Consider the following 17,312-nt stretch of genomic DNA (forward strand, 5'->3'; position numbering starts at 1 on the left):
CAAGCCTGGATCGGTAGATTGATGAAACCTGAAAGCAGAGGGGACCAAGTTCGTACTACTAGCCAGTAGTCAGAGGGTACCAGGAAGGCACCGGTTGGCCGTCACCTCGACCAGGTGAGTGGGCGACGCTAGGCTCTGCAGTCTCTCGGACCAGGAGGCGTTGTCGGCGACCACGGTGGAGGTGCGAGCTGTCCCACGACGGATGTCGCTGTCGGCGTCTTGAGTGGACCAGGAGGGTCCGGGGTGCTTCTCGAAAAGATGGAAGCAAGGGCCAGTCTGGAGCAACCAGACCGGCAGTGTTGATTCTCGGATGTCGTCACAGAAGGACACGAGCCAGCGGCTAGTGACCAGACAACGTGCTGAGCAGCGAGCAGAAGGGCCCCACGCAGATCGTGGAGATGCTGGGAGACTGCACTTCGGTGCTGGAGCGGCTCAGGGTCGGGGCTTCTCGGACCCCAGAGCACTCACCAGAGAGTTACCTCGATGGTCGTGCTGGTTCTTAAGAGCGTGCAGGTTCTGATGATGGCCGGTCCCTCGAGGTCTCGTCGCACCCACAGGTCACAGCTGAGCTGATGACGTGGGTAGAGGTCAGAGGTGCCAGGGAAGCCGGTTCTCGTCGAGCTGGGCCGTCGGATTCCTTGAGGAAGGACTTACAGCAAACCGCAGAGTTCTTAGATGGTGCCCGCTGATGCAGGGTGACTACTCCTTAGCCACAAGGGAGAAATCTTGAGAAGAGTCTTGAAGGTCCTTTCGTAGAAAGTAGTTCTTGATTCAAAGATGATCTAATTTGGAAGGGTCCCCGCTCCGGCCTTTATCCTAAAGGAAGGGGTGGGTACATGACTAGGTCCTGCCCTAAGGGTGGGACCAGGAAGGGGGGTAGTTACACCCCTCTCCCCTGCCGGACTTTCCCCAGGCCAGGGCTGTCGCCCCTGGAACTGGTTCTAACCGGCAGATGCGTAGTGAGCACCGGGGTGCCACTCCGCAGTCACCTTCTCGCAAAAGCCCTACCTACCCAGAATACACAAACCCTGTCTGGGACGGTGCGAACACCGCCCTTGACAGGAAACCCTTTGTCCAAGTGCTCCTCGCTGGAAGGACTCCCAGCAGCAGGAGGTCAGACTCGTGTCTGTGGTGGCAGCATCCATTTTGTGGAGCTGAGGCTTTCGTTAACTGTAACCGGGGTTCACAGTTACGTACATGTCGTGTCCCTCTAGAAGGGCGGAATGCTAACCTCGTCGCCAGAGTTGGTGAGAGGGCAGCATCCCGATTCGTATGCCACCTTACTCGACATGTCTTGATAACGCGACACCGAAGTTACCGATATGGTACGCGTTATCATGGAACAGCCATTGGGTCTTGATTCCGCAAGCTGCAACCGGGCTCGGCTCGGGCCAGAGCTTAGTTCACACGAGCCCATGCACTCTGCCTTCAGGATTGTCAAGGCCTGCCATAGGAGTGACTGATAGGAACTCGGGTGTCCATTGGAGGGTTAGATATAGGGCTACTATATCTAAAGCAAAGGGTGATTACACGACTTCGCCCCAGCTGTCATGCAGCCAGTTGTGTCAGATTTAGGAGGCCAGCCAGGGGTGGCATAATACATGCTGCAGCCCCTGGCGGCCCTGGGTACACCTATGCCCTGGGTTACAGGGTCTGATAAGGTGGCCCAGTACCAATTGGTAAATGCACCTAGGGCACATATCGTAATTTAGAGAGAGAACAGCCAGGCTGTGGGTCTGATTGGCAGGCCCACAGCCAGAGAAAGTCGTAAACCAGTGAAACAAAAGCAAAAAATCTGGGTGATCATAGGATTGCAGACCCTACTCTCCTACACGCTCTATAATCATTTCAAACCAGAACGTGGAGTAATTGTGGACATGTGCAATTTTGAAATATTTATTATTCAATGCAAGGTTCTCAGACGCAGTATCTTATATAATACAAGAAGACATAATAAAAATCAGAGTTATCAGCATAGTCCCTAATCCATAATAAGCAAACGGTGATAGCATATTATAATGCAAAAATCAATAGAAATTTGTATCACCTATTTTTCGCGCTCCCTATTTAGCATACTATATTATATCTAAGAAGGTCTCATTTGGGTTTTAGCAGGGCGGGCCCATACCTCTAAATGTCAGGAGGAGAGGATCACATCATCAGCTACCAGCTCTATCAAGTGTGTTTTTGCATTCTCAGTAACTCTATCTTAAACCCGCTTAGAGCCCAATGTTGGCAGCAACTGTATTTGTGTTATGTCTAGTGGTGCGAGGATCAGAGCTCCCAGCAACCTTGTGTTAGGTTATTCTTAGAGGGTTCAGCACTCACTGTTCAGACAGTGTACCAAGCACGACTGATATCAGAGCAATAACATATTATTCTCAAATAAATCACATCTTTCGTCTAGGTTGAAAGCTACAATAACAATTGTGTTGTGTGCAAACTGAAGCCAAAGGAAATATGTTGTTTAACACCTTGACTGCAGCAGTAATTTCCCCTCTGTGCTGCAGTTCCTTGAATCCTATTATTCATGACGAGCTCAGCTCGTCATCAGCACAGCTCAACTGTGCCTCATGACGAGCTGAGCTCGTCATGAGCATGGAAGGGGTTAAACACTTAATAAACTCATGCTAACTTAACACAGTATATAGAAAAGCAGCATCTATATGACACCGCAATCGACCCAAAAACTTCTGGGGGCTTTACCAAACTTACTTAACTGTTGAGACGAACAGGACACACTGAGTCGCTTCTCCTGCAGTATAGTGCGAGTAAAGGCGTTCAAGGATCTAAGATCTGTTGCCGACTGGAGCGAGGGCTATGGCCTACGAACTCTCTGTTTATACTGTAGATTTAATTGTAAGTTTCAGTTGGGGAACATGGTGAACTGTAATGTTAAGACTACTGATTTGATATATCTCTTGATTATGTGGAAAAGGTGTAACAGGAGATGTTGGTGCTGTCTTACGGTGTCAACCTTTGTGTACTGTGCCTAAAGCAACAAGAATGTTATATCTCAGTCTTGTTTTTGTTCTTAATAAAAAAACTTGGCAGTACAACTTGACATGATTAGAAGAAGGGAAGGGGAATGAATAAATATAATGTGCGAGGTACGTTGTATTTATTTGTATGATAATATTTAGGAAGCTTTGGGATATATGTAGCAAGCCCTTTTCCAATTCGCAAACAGGCCGATTCTGAGAATCGGCCTGTTTGCAAACGGGATAGGGCCTTTTGTGATGTATCATCCTAAAAGGGCATTGCAAAATAGGGAATCGCAAATAGGGAATTGCATTCCCTATTTTGCGACTGCATATAAGGAATCGCAAACTGATTCCCTAAATGCGATGCAGGAACCATCCAAGTTGTGCGATTTTGGCATAAGAAATCGCAAATTACCACTAACTTCAAGTTGGTGGTTGAAAAATGCACTTTATTGCATTTTTCAAAGTGGCATGTATGTGCGCCACATGTGCGTGCACACATTTCAGGGGTGCAAAAGGGTGTCCTTTTGACACCCTTGCACTATTAAAATTGCATTTGCAATTTGCGAGTACCTAATGGGTACTCGCAAATTGCGAATGCCTTCCCATTCATTCTTATAGGCCTCTAGGTCCATAGGCACGAATGAGAAAGTATTCCTCAATTGCGAATCACAATTTGCGATCCGCAATTAAGAAATATTACGGAATTGCAATTAATTTTGCGATTCCTACATACATTCCATTTTTCGAGTCATTAATTGAGATTCGCAAAAAATAAAATCGCTATTAAGGACTTGCAAAACGGGTTTGTCATACATATGCCCCTTTGTCTCTAAATGATATGCAGGTTTGGTTACGGCGATTATTCGTTTGTCGACCTATTTATCGTTGAAATCAAGCATTAAAAAAGGAAGATGCAGGCTTTACATGAGCATAGCGTTAAAGCAAGAGAACTACCATAACAGAAGACCACCATGTATTACAATGCTTCTAAATTAATGCAAGCCCAATGGAGGCATATTTGGTAGGCATCCGTGCTTTCATCAAAAACTCAAAATTCGAAATTGTGGCAGGAGTAAAAACATGTCAGGAAACGTCGAGTCCGGGGCGTGGTTTAGCCAGCGAACATGGCGGTTGTGTAGAGCCGGAGCTCCGACCAGCCGATCATCATCCTTGCTTAAATATCCTAGCCCTGGTCGATTATTGAGGCTCCCTACAATTTGTCCTAATTCCGAATCCCGGGACACTTGAAAATCAGCAGCCGGGGCCGCCTGCGTTGCATCCTGAGGCGGTGAGGCGCCCTAAAGAACCGAGAAGCGAGCTGGTTGGTGCGGCCTGTGAAGTCAGGGCCTCGATTTTCGGAGTGTCCCGCCGGGCAGGAGGGGCCGCGCCGAGAGTTGCTGGGGTGCCCGAGCAGAGTGCTGCTGGAGCGCCGGCACTGCTGTGGATCGACGGCTCCGGGCCCCGGGAGAGGAGATTCCCGCCGGGCGACGCTGCGGGCGGCAGCTGCGGAGTGGGCTTGGCGGATCCCTGCAGCGAGGAGAGCCGGGGAGCGCGACCGCCATTTTCACCGCGAGGAGGGCCGCCATTGGCATGAAGAGAGCTGCGCTGCCCTGACGAGGGACGGCTGCAGAGCCAGGTCAGAGTGGTGCCCGGTGGGAAGGCAGGCGGGGAGGTCGCAGTACCACATTGCCCAATCGGGGGTCGAGTCGGGCCCCGGGCTCTACTCTGCCCGCATTCCTGAACGACGATCCGCCGCGAGACCGGGGCCCAACTAGAAGGAAGGCACGGCCGGAGCTTGCTGGCCGCCGCGGTGGGTCTTGAGTGACCCGGGGACCGCATATTGCTGATTGGAGATCTTGGGGAGCTAGCTTGGGGATGAGGCTGTTCTTCACGGACCGCAGAGAGTGAACTATTCCCGGGAGTCGCCATCTTGTTGCGAGGTACCTGGTGGCGGGCGGCGCCGACTTCAACAGAGAACGGCAGGTGAAAGGCCCCACGTCACATCACCATGACACGGGGCGGAAGTGGGAGCCAGGGCAAACAGGGCCCATTGATAAGTTTACCGAAGCCGCTGGCGCGAAGGGGGCGCAATCATCGGTGCCGGACAATGCTGCACTCTTGGCCGCGATCACGCAGTCCAGGGACGTCCTAGATGCCAAGATTGGGGCAGTGGCCTCCGATGTTATCGTCCTTCGGCAGGACCTGCGAAACGCCGTGGAACGCATAAAACGGGCACGGAAACGCGCATTTCAGCCGTTAAAGACGACATGACTACCCTAAAGAAGATGGTCGTTGCCCTTGAGAGGACGCAGAAAGGGTTGGTGACGAGAGCGGAGGAGGCGGAGGGCCGTGCCAGGCGCAGTAACCTTCGCTTCCTGGGATTTCCAGAGGACTGCGAAAAGGGCAATGCTGAGCGTTTCCTAACACAATGGCAGGAGGGGTGGATGCTGGCCAACACTCTCTCACGCTGCTTCGCGGTAGAGAGGGCCCATCGGGCCTTGACCCAGAAACCTCCAGTGGGAGAACGCTCTTGTCCCATGATCGCCAAACTGCTGAATTATGCTTACAGAGACGCTATCCTGAAACAGGCGAGATTGAAAGGCCAACTTATGTTTGAGAATTCTCATATCCTTATCTTTCCGGATTACACGAAGTTGGTGCAGCAGCAGAGACAATCCTTCGCCGCGGCAAAGGCCCGCCTCCGGGGCCTGAAACTACCCTATGCATTGCTATACCCGGCTCGATTGCGGGTAGTCTTCCAGTCCCGTACTTTCTTCTTTGACACCCCGGAAGCCGTCTTTCAGTGGACGGACGAGACTGTCAGAGTGCGGGTCAACACGGCAAAAGGCGGAGAGTCTGACTCGTCGACCGGGGGCCACTCGGGTAGGGGTCCTGAAGACCAGCGTAAGCGCAGAGGCAGATCTCGATTGAATCACAGCTCACAATCGCGGTCCAAAACTCGCAAGGACAAGGAGTCACAGGAGGCTACTGACGATGTGCCCCGACTGTGGGGGGAAAGGAACAATTGCCCATCCACTTGACTTATCGTTGACCAGGGCGCTTTAGCTTGGCTGGGAGCCACGCTTGCTCAGGGTTGGGAGGGGGCCACAGCCTAGTTTGACATGGGGTGTGCTGAGGGGATACATTGGAGGGGGTGCTCCCAGTTGGGGCCGCGAACACACTCCAACCACGACAGGAGCTTCCATGTTTGGGAGGTGCGTGCGGGGGGGGGGGTTGTTGGGGTTTGGGGTTGTTCTGGTTCAGGGGAAGGGTCTGTGCTTATTGTGCTGCTTCCGATCCGTGAGGAGTGCTGCTATTGTTGCCTGTGGCGCGACATATGTAAGTTATATGCCTTTACACAAATGTCATCTGATGCTGGGGGTTCAAGGCTAGGTCCCTGTGGGTCACGTATACTGAGCTGGAATGTACGAGGAATGTTGGACAAGGTGAAGAGAGGGGCTGTTTTTGCCTGGGCTAAGAGAAGGGGAACCGACATATTACTACTTCAGGAAACCCACCTATTGGGCACTAAGGCATTATGTCTTCAGCGCAATGGCTTCACGCAGGCTTTCCATTCTGGATTCACGAGGGGGTCGCGAGAGGTGGCCATTCTGATCCATCGTAGAGTCCCCTTTACTCATAGACGTACGTGGCTAGATGCGCATGGCAGGTATGTGTTTGTGCAAGGTGAGATTGGAGGTGAGGTGGTAATCATTGGTAGTGTGTATGCGCCGCCCCCACTGCAATGGGCCCTAGTGGACAAGCTGATGTCCCTATGGGTAGATATGCCTACAGCTTTATTTATTGTGGGGGGGACTGGAATGATTTCATGGACGTATCGTGTGATAGATGGCGGAGCGCTGCAGGCGAGGCGACCGGGAGGGAGGGGCGGGTGTCTCGACTGAAAGCCATGGTCATGGGATTGGACTGCATTGTCTCCTGGAGATACAAATGAGGGGCGAGCAGGGAATTCACATACTTTTCCTCTGCGCGAGACTCGTTCTCGTGCCTGGACTACATCTTCCTTCCGCGGGCAATGGCCAACAGGCTCCTGTCAGCGGAGATCTTGCCCCAGGCACTGTCCGACCATTCTCCGATCTGTCTCTTGATCGACACGGGGCACTCCAGGCAGCCGTTCAGGTGGCGCCTGTCGCCTTGGCAGTTAATGCAGCCCTCCTATCCTGCCCACATTACCTGCGAACTTGCGCTCTTCCTATCCACCAATGTGGGTTCGGTGGCATCCCCGGCAGTACTGTGGGAGGCCATGAAGCCCACTATGCGGGCATTGATATCTCGTGGTGTTCAACGGCGTGGAAGGAGACGCGTAGGGACCTGGTGCGGCGGGAGGCGGAATTGGAGGACCTAGAGCGTAGGGGTCGGGGCAGATGGCGAACGAGAGAGACGACAGCTAGTGTTGGCGCAACAGCAATATACCTCGATACTACTGGACGAGGCCCGCCAGGCTTGGCTAGCCACGCGAAGCCGCATATACCAATGGGGCGACAAGTCTTGTAAAATGCTTCATCGCCTGTGTCAGGGCATTATGCACGCGCAGCCACTACCCCAGATAGTTGCCCCGGATGGGGAGCCGCTGTTGGAACCAGGTGCGATAGCGGGTAGCTTTGCCTCCTACTATGAGACTTTGTATGCGCCCCGGGAATGTCTGGCTGCCGAAATGGTACAGCGTTTCATAGATGATCTTCCACAGAGGGCCGTTTCGGATGAGGTTTGCGATGCACTGGACCGGCCACTGACGGACGACGAGCTGGCCACGGCCCTGGGCAAACTGAACCCGGGCAAGCCACTGGGTCTGAACAGGTTTCCAAGCTAATTTTTTCGACAATATGCGACGCAGTTGACACCACACTTTCGACCAGTTATCGAAGAGGCCCGTGAGAAGGGTACGCTGCCTCGGACTGGAGACATGCGGAGGTAGTAGTCTTTTTGAAGCCAGGGCGGCCCCCAGAGATACACGAGTCCTACCGACCTATTTTGCTGCTTAATACCGAGGCCAAGATACTGGCGAAGGCCCTCGCCAACAGACTCAAGCCCCATATCACGGACCTGGTCCACCCGGACCAAGCCGGCTTTATGCCCCAGCGAGCCACTCGGCATAACATCAGGCGAGCTCAAGTTGCAATCTCGGCCTGGCGGGGTCTGGAAGAACGGGCTGCGCTGCTGCTGGCGGACATGGATAGGGCGTTCGACTCTTTGAGCTGGACGTATTTATTTGCCCTCTTGGGCCGTCTGAACTTGGGCCCCGCTTCTTGGCATATATACGGCTCCTATATACGGACCCAACGGCAGCGGTGCATGTGGGCGGAGGAATCTCCCGTTCTTTTAGTATCCAGCGGGGAACTAGGCAGGTGTGCCCCCTCTCCCCGTACCTTTTTGCACTCGCAATGGAACCCCTTGCGGCATGGGTGCGGATCGATGCCCAATTGAGGAGTTTTCAGTGGTCGACTGGTGTGGCGGATAGGATAACCCTATACGCCGATGTGCTATTTTTTCTCACCGACTTGGATCAATCGGGGCCTCGCATTCTGCGGATCCTCCAAATTTTTGGAGAAACATCTGGCCTCTATATGAACCCCGGGAAGTCCACCCTCTGGACTCTAGGGGGCCCGCAACCAATCGGTGAGATGGGCCGATGGCATTCAGGTGGCTGTAGATGGAGTGAAATATCTGGGGGTGTACCTCACGGAGGATGTGTCCGTGGCCATGGAGCGTAATATTACCCCTATCTGGGAACGCACACGAGAAGATCTTAAGGCATGGGCCAGGATGCCGCTCTTCAATCAGGGCCGATCTGCCATTTTTAAGATGGTTGCGCTCCCGCGATTATATATCAATTACAGAATCACCCGGTGTTGGTTCAACAATCTTGGTTCCGGCGCCTGAACGCGGCATTGAGTGGCTTTCTGTGGGAGGGGGGCACGGTGCAGGTCGCACTGCGGACCTGCTTTCGCTCCACTTATACCGGAGGCCTTGCCACGTCGGACATACTGTCCTATTAACAGGCATCCCACCTTCTAGTACTGAACGACTGGTGGTACGCGGACAGGGGAGATCCTGCTTATGCGGTGGAACGAGCCCTCATGGGCTCTGCCTCCCTACACATGCTGCTATACTCTGCATCTCTTCGGAGATCCCTGCCATCCGTCACGCAAGTGGTCTTTCAGATATGGCGACAGGCCCTGCACAGGATAGGCTGGTGGAATGTCCTGACGCTGGAGACCCCTTTGTGGCAAAATGGAAGATTACCTCAGCTAGCGGCCCTGGTGGGCTTCCGGAGTTGGAATGCGATAGGCATCTCTACATTGGGCGATGTCATGTCGGGAGGAGTGCTCAAGTCCTTTGCCATGTTGCCGGAGGAGTTCGAAATGCCACATACACAATTTTATAGATACCTCCAATTCCGTCACGCTCTGACCCCGTATCTCCAGGGAGTGGAAGACATATCAGAATTTAGTCCTATTGAGGCCAAAGTCTTTATGGGAGAACTGCCGGATAAAAAGATATCCCGCATATACCAAACCCTTGTACGACACAGTGCTTCAGACCTTGCCCATCTCAGGACCCAGTGGGAGCAGGATGTTGGGGAGCTAGACGAGGAGGATTTGGTGGGGGCGCTGGAGGGACCCAGGGGAGCGGCCATCTCCACGCGCTTGCGACTGATACAATTCAGGTACCTTCATCGCACTTACTACACTAGACAGCGCTTTTGGAAAGCGGGATTGATAGCATCCCCTGATTGTCTTAGGTGCAGCACAGAGGTGGGGACGCTGCTACACACAGTGTGGGACTGCAGGGTTCTCCAGAGGTTCTGGGACAGAGTGTTTCGATGTTTGAATGAGGTTCTGTCCTGGGAGCTACAGAAAGACCCTAAATTGGCTCTCCTTCATGTGCTGGCTGGAGTGGGGGGCAACCGTATAAGCTCCATTTGCTACTGTTGGGGCTGACCTTGGCCAAAAGGGACATTGCGAAATCTTGGAAGGCGCCCCGTGCCCCTTCATTCATAGCTTGGCAGAACGGAATGGACTTTTGTATGGGCCTGGAACAGCCTGTGTATGTAGCAAGGGGGTGCCCGCTCAAGCATTACAAAATATGGAAGCGGTGGGCGGACTATCGGGGCCTGGACCTGGACCCGCCTCCAGAGGAGGATGAATTACAACTAATCTAACAGCCGGATGGCCTATGATATGGCGGACGGAGTGAGCACCGGGAGGGAGGGAGGGGGGAGTTGAGGGTAGGTGGGGGAGGGCGGGGGTTGTACAATAATGCATTTCTTTGTTTATTAACTCGACTGCTTATTTACATATGAAAATGTTTGCATGTCAAAGCCCGTGATAACTTGTTCTAGTGATTGCCTCTGGATGTCAGAGGATTACTTGATGTGTTCCTATCATGCAACAAATAAAATCTGTTTTTAAAAAAAAAAAAAGAGAAACGTAGAGTCCCAGACTAGAACTCGCCATTGCAGACTTAGTGATCATAAATGTAATACATCCTCTTAAACCTCCTACAAACTCAAAGCAAGTAAACTGTGTTTATGATGGAAAAAAAAGTATTTATACAGGTCGCAGTCTATCAACAACCTAAAGGCTTGCATTTATTCATGATCTCAGATACTAAAGTTGTGACGGCCAATTTGAATTGTTAATAACAGAACTTACAATATTTCTAATCTCAAATCCTGTGAGAAACACTTTGTTGGGATGACCAGTCTACTGCGCGGTAAATCGAAGTGTGCACCTGCATGCTTACTATGCTACTATGCTTATAAATTCTGGCCCTGGAGTCATAACTGAACATGTGCAAAGAAGTCTAAGCCTGCTGCTGAGAACGCGAGATCCAAAACATGGTTTTGTGCCCAGGGATAGTGCACCAAATGCACCCTCTTCATGGGCAGTAAAACCTTTGGTAGCGGACCCACATCGCCCATCTGGAAAATGTATATACTAATGGGATCCAAACCACTCCATTTTGTTCCAGAATAAAGTTCCTCAAGACCTTGGGTGTGTACTGGTGTGAGAGCAGGGTTTGCATACACATAACAGCCAGTCTCCCAGGGGTGAATGGACATTACCTTATGTTTTCAATTTGATGGAGAAGTCTGCCTGCCTGCTCAGAGAGAAGAAGATGAATACCTGGCAGGAGGATAAGTCCCGCAGGTTCCTGAAGAGTGGGACACCAAGACATACCTACCTGCTCATGACTGAAGCCAGCAGAGTCCTCAGTCTCCAGTTGTAACTCTAGCTGTGAGTCAGGCAAAATAATACTCACAAATCAACGCATTCCTGTCAGGTGTCCTTGCACCTGTCCCCAGGGGGCCTAGTGGAATAAACCCACTTGAGAGGAGCTGCTGCATAGGACTGAATGCTGCAACTGCCAAAGATGAGAACCTGCCTGCCTTCCTCGACTTCAAGCGATGCATCTGGTGAAGACCAATACCACTCTGTGTCAACCCACAGGCTGTGTGTGTCTGGCTCACCCGCCAGAAACATCAAAGACCCGACAAGAAGGGAAAAGAGTGGGTTCCAATTCCAAGTGGCCCACATTAACATTAATATTGCTCACATGAGACATCAGTGGACAACGTACAAACAGATGAAAGAAGCTTCATGTTCATTTACCAACTCTGTAATGCACAACAAAAGGTGCATATCAATAAACATGGGTAAAGTAATGTACAAGGTCCCGTAGGTTGGGTGACCAGGCTAGATCCTGTTTTCTTTCTTATTCTTATGAATTGCCAGGTGTCCCAAATTTGTGAAAAGGTTCCATCCTGTTTCCAATCCACAACAAATAATGCAATAGGTCTTGCAATGACATTGTTTAGCGCTATTGGCATTGAAAATGTGATTGCTTTTTTTTCCCGTCGTGTAGCATTAAACAAGTAATGGCGTTGTAAAAGATAATTTCTTTTACCCCGTTTACCCCCACATACAGACATACATAGAAACCGCAATACAAACGTGCACACATGCAAAGTGCCCATCCTAGATTGTGGATGCCGGAGTTGTAATCTTAGCTGTCCCACTGGACTTCAATGTGTGATCCTGGACAAATTTGTTTAATCACTGTTGCTCATTTCCTACATCTGACTTACATTAGAAACATCTGTGTTGGGCTAAATGTGGGTATTAAGTGCTACTTAGATGATTATATGTCAGAAAAGCCACAGAGTCAGGGAGTGGTATTCAAGAAGAATTGGCGAGTTCATCCATCGTGCCTTAGAGGGCTGTCCTCGGTCTGATAAGACTCACTGGCGATAGGCAGTGTTTAAGAATAATTTATGAATGGTGCAGAATACACGTCAGATTCATGTCTTGATATACCCGTGGTCTTTTGTAATGTTGCCCTTTACAGCACTGCACGTACCGGCGCTACTCTTGCAAACTTCTTGAGAAAGATCCGGAGCACATTATGGAGAGGGTGGGTGTGAAGGTCTTTGTTTGAAACAGATGGCACCTACGCGCCGCTGCTAATTAAAACCTGATGGCCCCCTTAAAGATAAGGAATTGCTATGCGACAGCAGTGAAGCAGATGAGCCAGTCTGGATGGGCCGTCTGAAAAGGAGAAAGGGCAGCGACAAAAAAAATAAAACAATTCCAATGGCAGGCCACCGTTTAGCATGAACGGTGACGCAAGGCAATAAAAATTAGGAATGGAGCTTCGAGTCCCCTTCTGAAATGTCTTCTCTCGCTATAGCTCTCACCGAGCGAGCATCGCATGCGCTGCAACGCTAGGCGGGACCTAAAAAGGGAGACAGGGTGATGCAGTGAAATAATAGTAATACATTTTACAGACACACATACAAATATAAAATCCCAAACCCCACTACAAGCATTTCACGTGAGGGACAGATGTAAACCTAGATAGTGGCCCAGACAAGGCGAATAAATGGATGTGCTGAAAAAGATAACTGTGGGTTCCGCAGAAATACACCAGTCACAGTGCACATTAGTTTTAGGAAACGCACATAAAATCTGCATGGACAATTTAGCTGCGCTGAATCACATTAATAGATTACATTTCTTTGCAGATTCAAACTTAACAGGACGCCACATTTCTATGTTAAACAAATACACCAAGAGGTCAACAGTAGAAAATGTTTTTTGCACCGCCATGAAACATTAAGTACAGGCTGTAAACGAGGGTGTAGTCTGCCTTAGTCCAAGCCTGTTGAGAATATGCTAGTCAGATAGACTTGGATGGGCCACTGAAGTCAAACAAGAGATAATCACTCGCTATGCAGAAAAACAAAAATGTGTTTCTATGAATATCTCGCCCTGATAAACTGAACACACAAGAGGGGGTTTCTGCTAAATATAGGCATGTTCAGTGTTAAGGTACTATCTTATCTGCCCAGCTTGATACTTGCGTCACAGAAGAATTAGTAATTTGTGTTTTGTGGCTTTTCCAGTATATATGCTAATGCATGTAATCCAGAACTTTGAACTTCAAACCTTGGTCTCGGTTTGAGACTAGCTGATTTTCACAATTGACTGATTGATTACAACGATATTATTGTGTAAAATTGTTCTGTCTTACTTTATTTATATATTTTCCTCCAACATATTGATATGTCAGCCAGGACTTCTGCTTGAATTCACCATTTGGCAGCCCAGAATATTTCCTGTCCCCCAAAGAAGTGACTTGCTCACCTTTGAAAGGTAAAATGAGGTGCAGTCGTTCAGTAAAAGTCTCAGCAACTCCAAGGGACAAGTTGGACTCGGGTGTTTTGTGTTTTTTGTTGTTGTTTTTTTTAATGGTAGGAACTGTGCGACATCCGTTCCGATTCATATGGAAAGACAGTAGTAATGTTTACAATAATATATAATTTTATTGTTCGCATGCAAGATTGTGTATTAATACAATATTAGGGAATCCCTGGGGTAAGACCGGAAGCTACTAGGGACTCAACTAAATAAGTTGGAAGTGGTCAAGGCACAACAGGGTTCGAGGCGGAGTAATTTATGTATGTTTAACAAAATAGTAAAAGGTTGTGCTCTCTATGAAGCCAGAGAGAAGTGACCACGAGTGAGGTTTTATTTTCCCTAATATGTAATGTAGAATGAATGCAGTAGTGTTTTGATTGCCTTAGTATGAAATTTAGTATTGGTGTATGTGTACCTGTACGAAATGTGTCCACATAATAATGTTAGTATATAAGTTTATGCTATTTAGTATATAATTTAGGAATAAGTTTTCGCCTTCCTATTTTTTATTTTTTAACTGTTTTTATTACACAATCAGTAAGAATGGCAATATTACAATAGCAATCAAAATCAGTGTCACAATCAGAAATCACATTACATCAGGTATGGACTCTCATTTCTCTCATAATGTCCCAAGTCGTCAACGTTACAGATGCCCTACTTCCCCTCCCCTACAATCCCTAATTGTCAGGGGAGGGAACCTATTCCAGAAAAATTACATGGGAGAATATGCCTAATGAAGAGTGCCCGCGGAGTAGCCTCATGTGTCCAGTCTTAATGGTGACTCACAGGCCAGACGAGGAACACACTGTGACAGTAGCCATAAATGAAAAGGAGAACACCTTTCTCATCGACACTGGGGTCACTAGGTCCTGTACGCATGAGAGGGGGCTCCCATTGTCAAATTCATCATTGGGCACATATGGGTTCTGCATGGCTGAGAGGAGAGTTCCTTTCAATAAACCTGTGGAGATGGAAATAGGGGGTGGGGGGTATGTTGACTTCGATTTCTTTTTCTCCCCAAATGCCCAGGCTAACTTGCTAGGATGTGATCTCATGACAAAGTTAAACATGACAATTTATTTTGGAAAAGATGGATCTATGACATTTTCAACATCAGGCGTATCTTCTACACGCATCATGACTGGGAGACATGACAGGGAGAGGTGTGGCGCCGCGGCCAGGGTGACTGACTTCGGAATCTGGGTATCACGGTTCGATCCCCGGGGCCTGTGGCAGATTAGCCCAGCACCATGTGACTCTGGGCATTAGCTTGCTTACTCTTCCCGACGGCTCCCAGCGCCTAGAGACCCTTACGGGTGATTGTTTGCGCTTTACAAATGTGGATTATTATTACTGTGGTCACACACTTTTTAGACTGTGACCAGGTTAGGGCTAGACCCACAGACCTTTTAGCCTTCATGAGAGCAGTGTACACTATCATAGCAGACACACCAGAATTGAAAAGGAAATTAGTTGAATTACCTAAGAACTTTCTTTTCCGGCGACAGGGCCCCTATTCTAAAGTATTAGAGAAAGACTTAATTCTGGAAAAAAAGGCTCTGGGCGTGTCTCCCACCTATGGGACACTGACGGCAAGTAACCCCACCAGTGCGATGTGGGCATGTGGCATCTTTCATGATCCCTTCTGATATGTCTCCACATATAGGTGGGAGACATAACAGAGGACCAGTTGTTTGTTGATCCCAGAAGAACAGAGATTGTTTTCCAAGACAGTGTACCTCTACGCCCCACACTGGAGAGGAGGGATACAGTCCCAAGAATTTTCTCCAGTGCCACCAAAGACAATGGACCTTGCGCAGGAACCCTGGATACAAGGTGGACAAGGACAAATTGCAGTACTGTCAGGAAGAAGCCCAATACTTGGGTCAACCGCCGAGTTATGCCCGAAAGGAAAGCATCTATTTGACAGATGACAGAGCATGAGACAGTGAAAGGAATGCAGAAGTTCCTGGGCTTATGTCATTTTGTCAGAAAATGGGTTTCTGATTACAGTACTATAATATCTTCACTGCTTGCATCTATCAAACAGCCTAAACCACAGAAAGACAAGGTAACATGAATTAGAGATGAAACAAATATTTAACAAGTTAAAAACCGAGATAACAAATTCACCAGTGTTAGACTAATCAGATTACAATAAAGTGTTTTTCCTTTTTTGCCACTGTAATGGCCAGGTGACGGCAGCTGTCCTCACACAAACCTATCCTTTAGCCCACAAGCCAATTGCGTATTTTAGTGTCCTACTTTATTCTGTCCTGAAAGGCCATTACCCTTGTGAACAAGGGCTAGCTACAGCTGCCTTTGCAGTCGAGAAACGTTCCCCCATTGTCACGGATGCACCTCCGACGCTGTATGCTGAACATGCAGTGTTTGCAATAATTCAGAAAGCTAAAACACGAACACAGAGAGTACCAGAATATGAAATATTATCATTGCCATCCCTGAAGGTAGTTAAAGGTCACACAGGCAACCCTGCTACCTTCTATGCACACCCCATTTCAGACACAGATGATTATGTACAGTACTGTGCCACATAAACTCTAGATAAGTGTAGCCAAGCAACAGAAGCCCCCATTCTGGGTAGCGTTTTATATTTTGTGGATGAGCTTTCCATAATAGACCAGGATACAGATGTAAGACATAGGGCCTGCAGTGGTCAGAGCGATGCAGCATGAATCTTCAGACACTACAGATAATAGAACAGATAAAATTGCCACCTCAGTATACAGACCAGGCTGCTGAATCAGTAGCTTTAGTGGCAGCCCTCAAACAAGGGGAAGGAGAAACAATAACAGTATACTCATATTCAGCCTATGTTACCACAACAGTGCACTCTAGCATTATGTGGTGGAGCAGACGTGGATTCCTGAAGTCTGATGAAAGTCCCGTCATGCACCGTCCCCCCTTACAGAACTTCATACAAGCTTTAATACTGCCACATGCAGTTGCAGTCATGAAGTGTGACGCCCACACTAGTGCACAGAATTTTGTATACCGCAGAAATGCCTTGGCTGATTGGGCAGCCAAAGATACAGCAAAACGCCCCCTTAGTGACACACACACACACCACAGTTTTAGTAGCTAGTGACACATCAACACTATTGGATCCTTTGGATGCATCCAGACATTACACTGAGACAGTTTACCTCCTTCTCAGAGAGATACAAGAAAGTGCCCCAGAGCATGACAAACAGTTGTGGGAAGCTAGTGGATGCACACAGACTGGAACAGATGTAATATATAGACAGATATCAAAAGGAAAGCCTGTCATGCCCCAAGCATTGTTACTGATAGCTCTAAACCAGTTACATCTTCTTCACATACTGCCAGACACATGTCCCTCCAACTACACCAGGATTGGTTTATCCCAACCTACATAAGATGATAACAATGTACATACACACCTGTACAGTGTGTCAGCAGTATTTACCAAGTCCCTCCCTCAAGGTAATAGCTTCCATAATACCCCGACCACAAGGACTGTTTAAGGAATTGCACATTGATACAATTGACCGGTGTAATAATTTGTCACATGGCTGCTAGGAACATCGTAGACAGCTTTAAGTTAGCACGAGTC

The 17,312-nt window shown here is 48.9% G+C and overlaps 1 pseudogene; it reads left to right on the forward strand.

Annotated features, from left to right (window-relative positions):
* Positions 1–5,254: 5,254 nt before the first annotated feature.
* LOC147747727 (uncharacterized) overlaps positions 5,255–17,312 on the forward strand; it is an 83,625-nt pseudogene continuing 71,567 nt past the window's right edge.

The sequence above is a fragment of the Lissotriton vulgaris genome, chromosome 1_1 (assembly GCF_964263255.1).
Source record: "Lissotriton vulgaris chromosome 1_1, aLisVul1.2, whole genome shotgun sequence".
Taxonomy (NCBI): Eukaryota; Metazoa; Chordata; class Amphibia; order Caudata; family Salamandridae; genus Lissotriton; species Lissotriton vulgaris.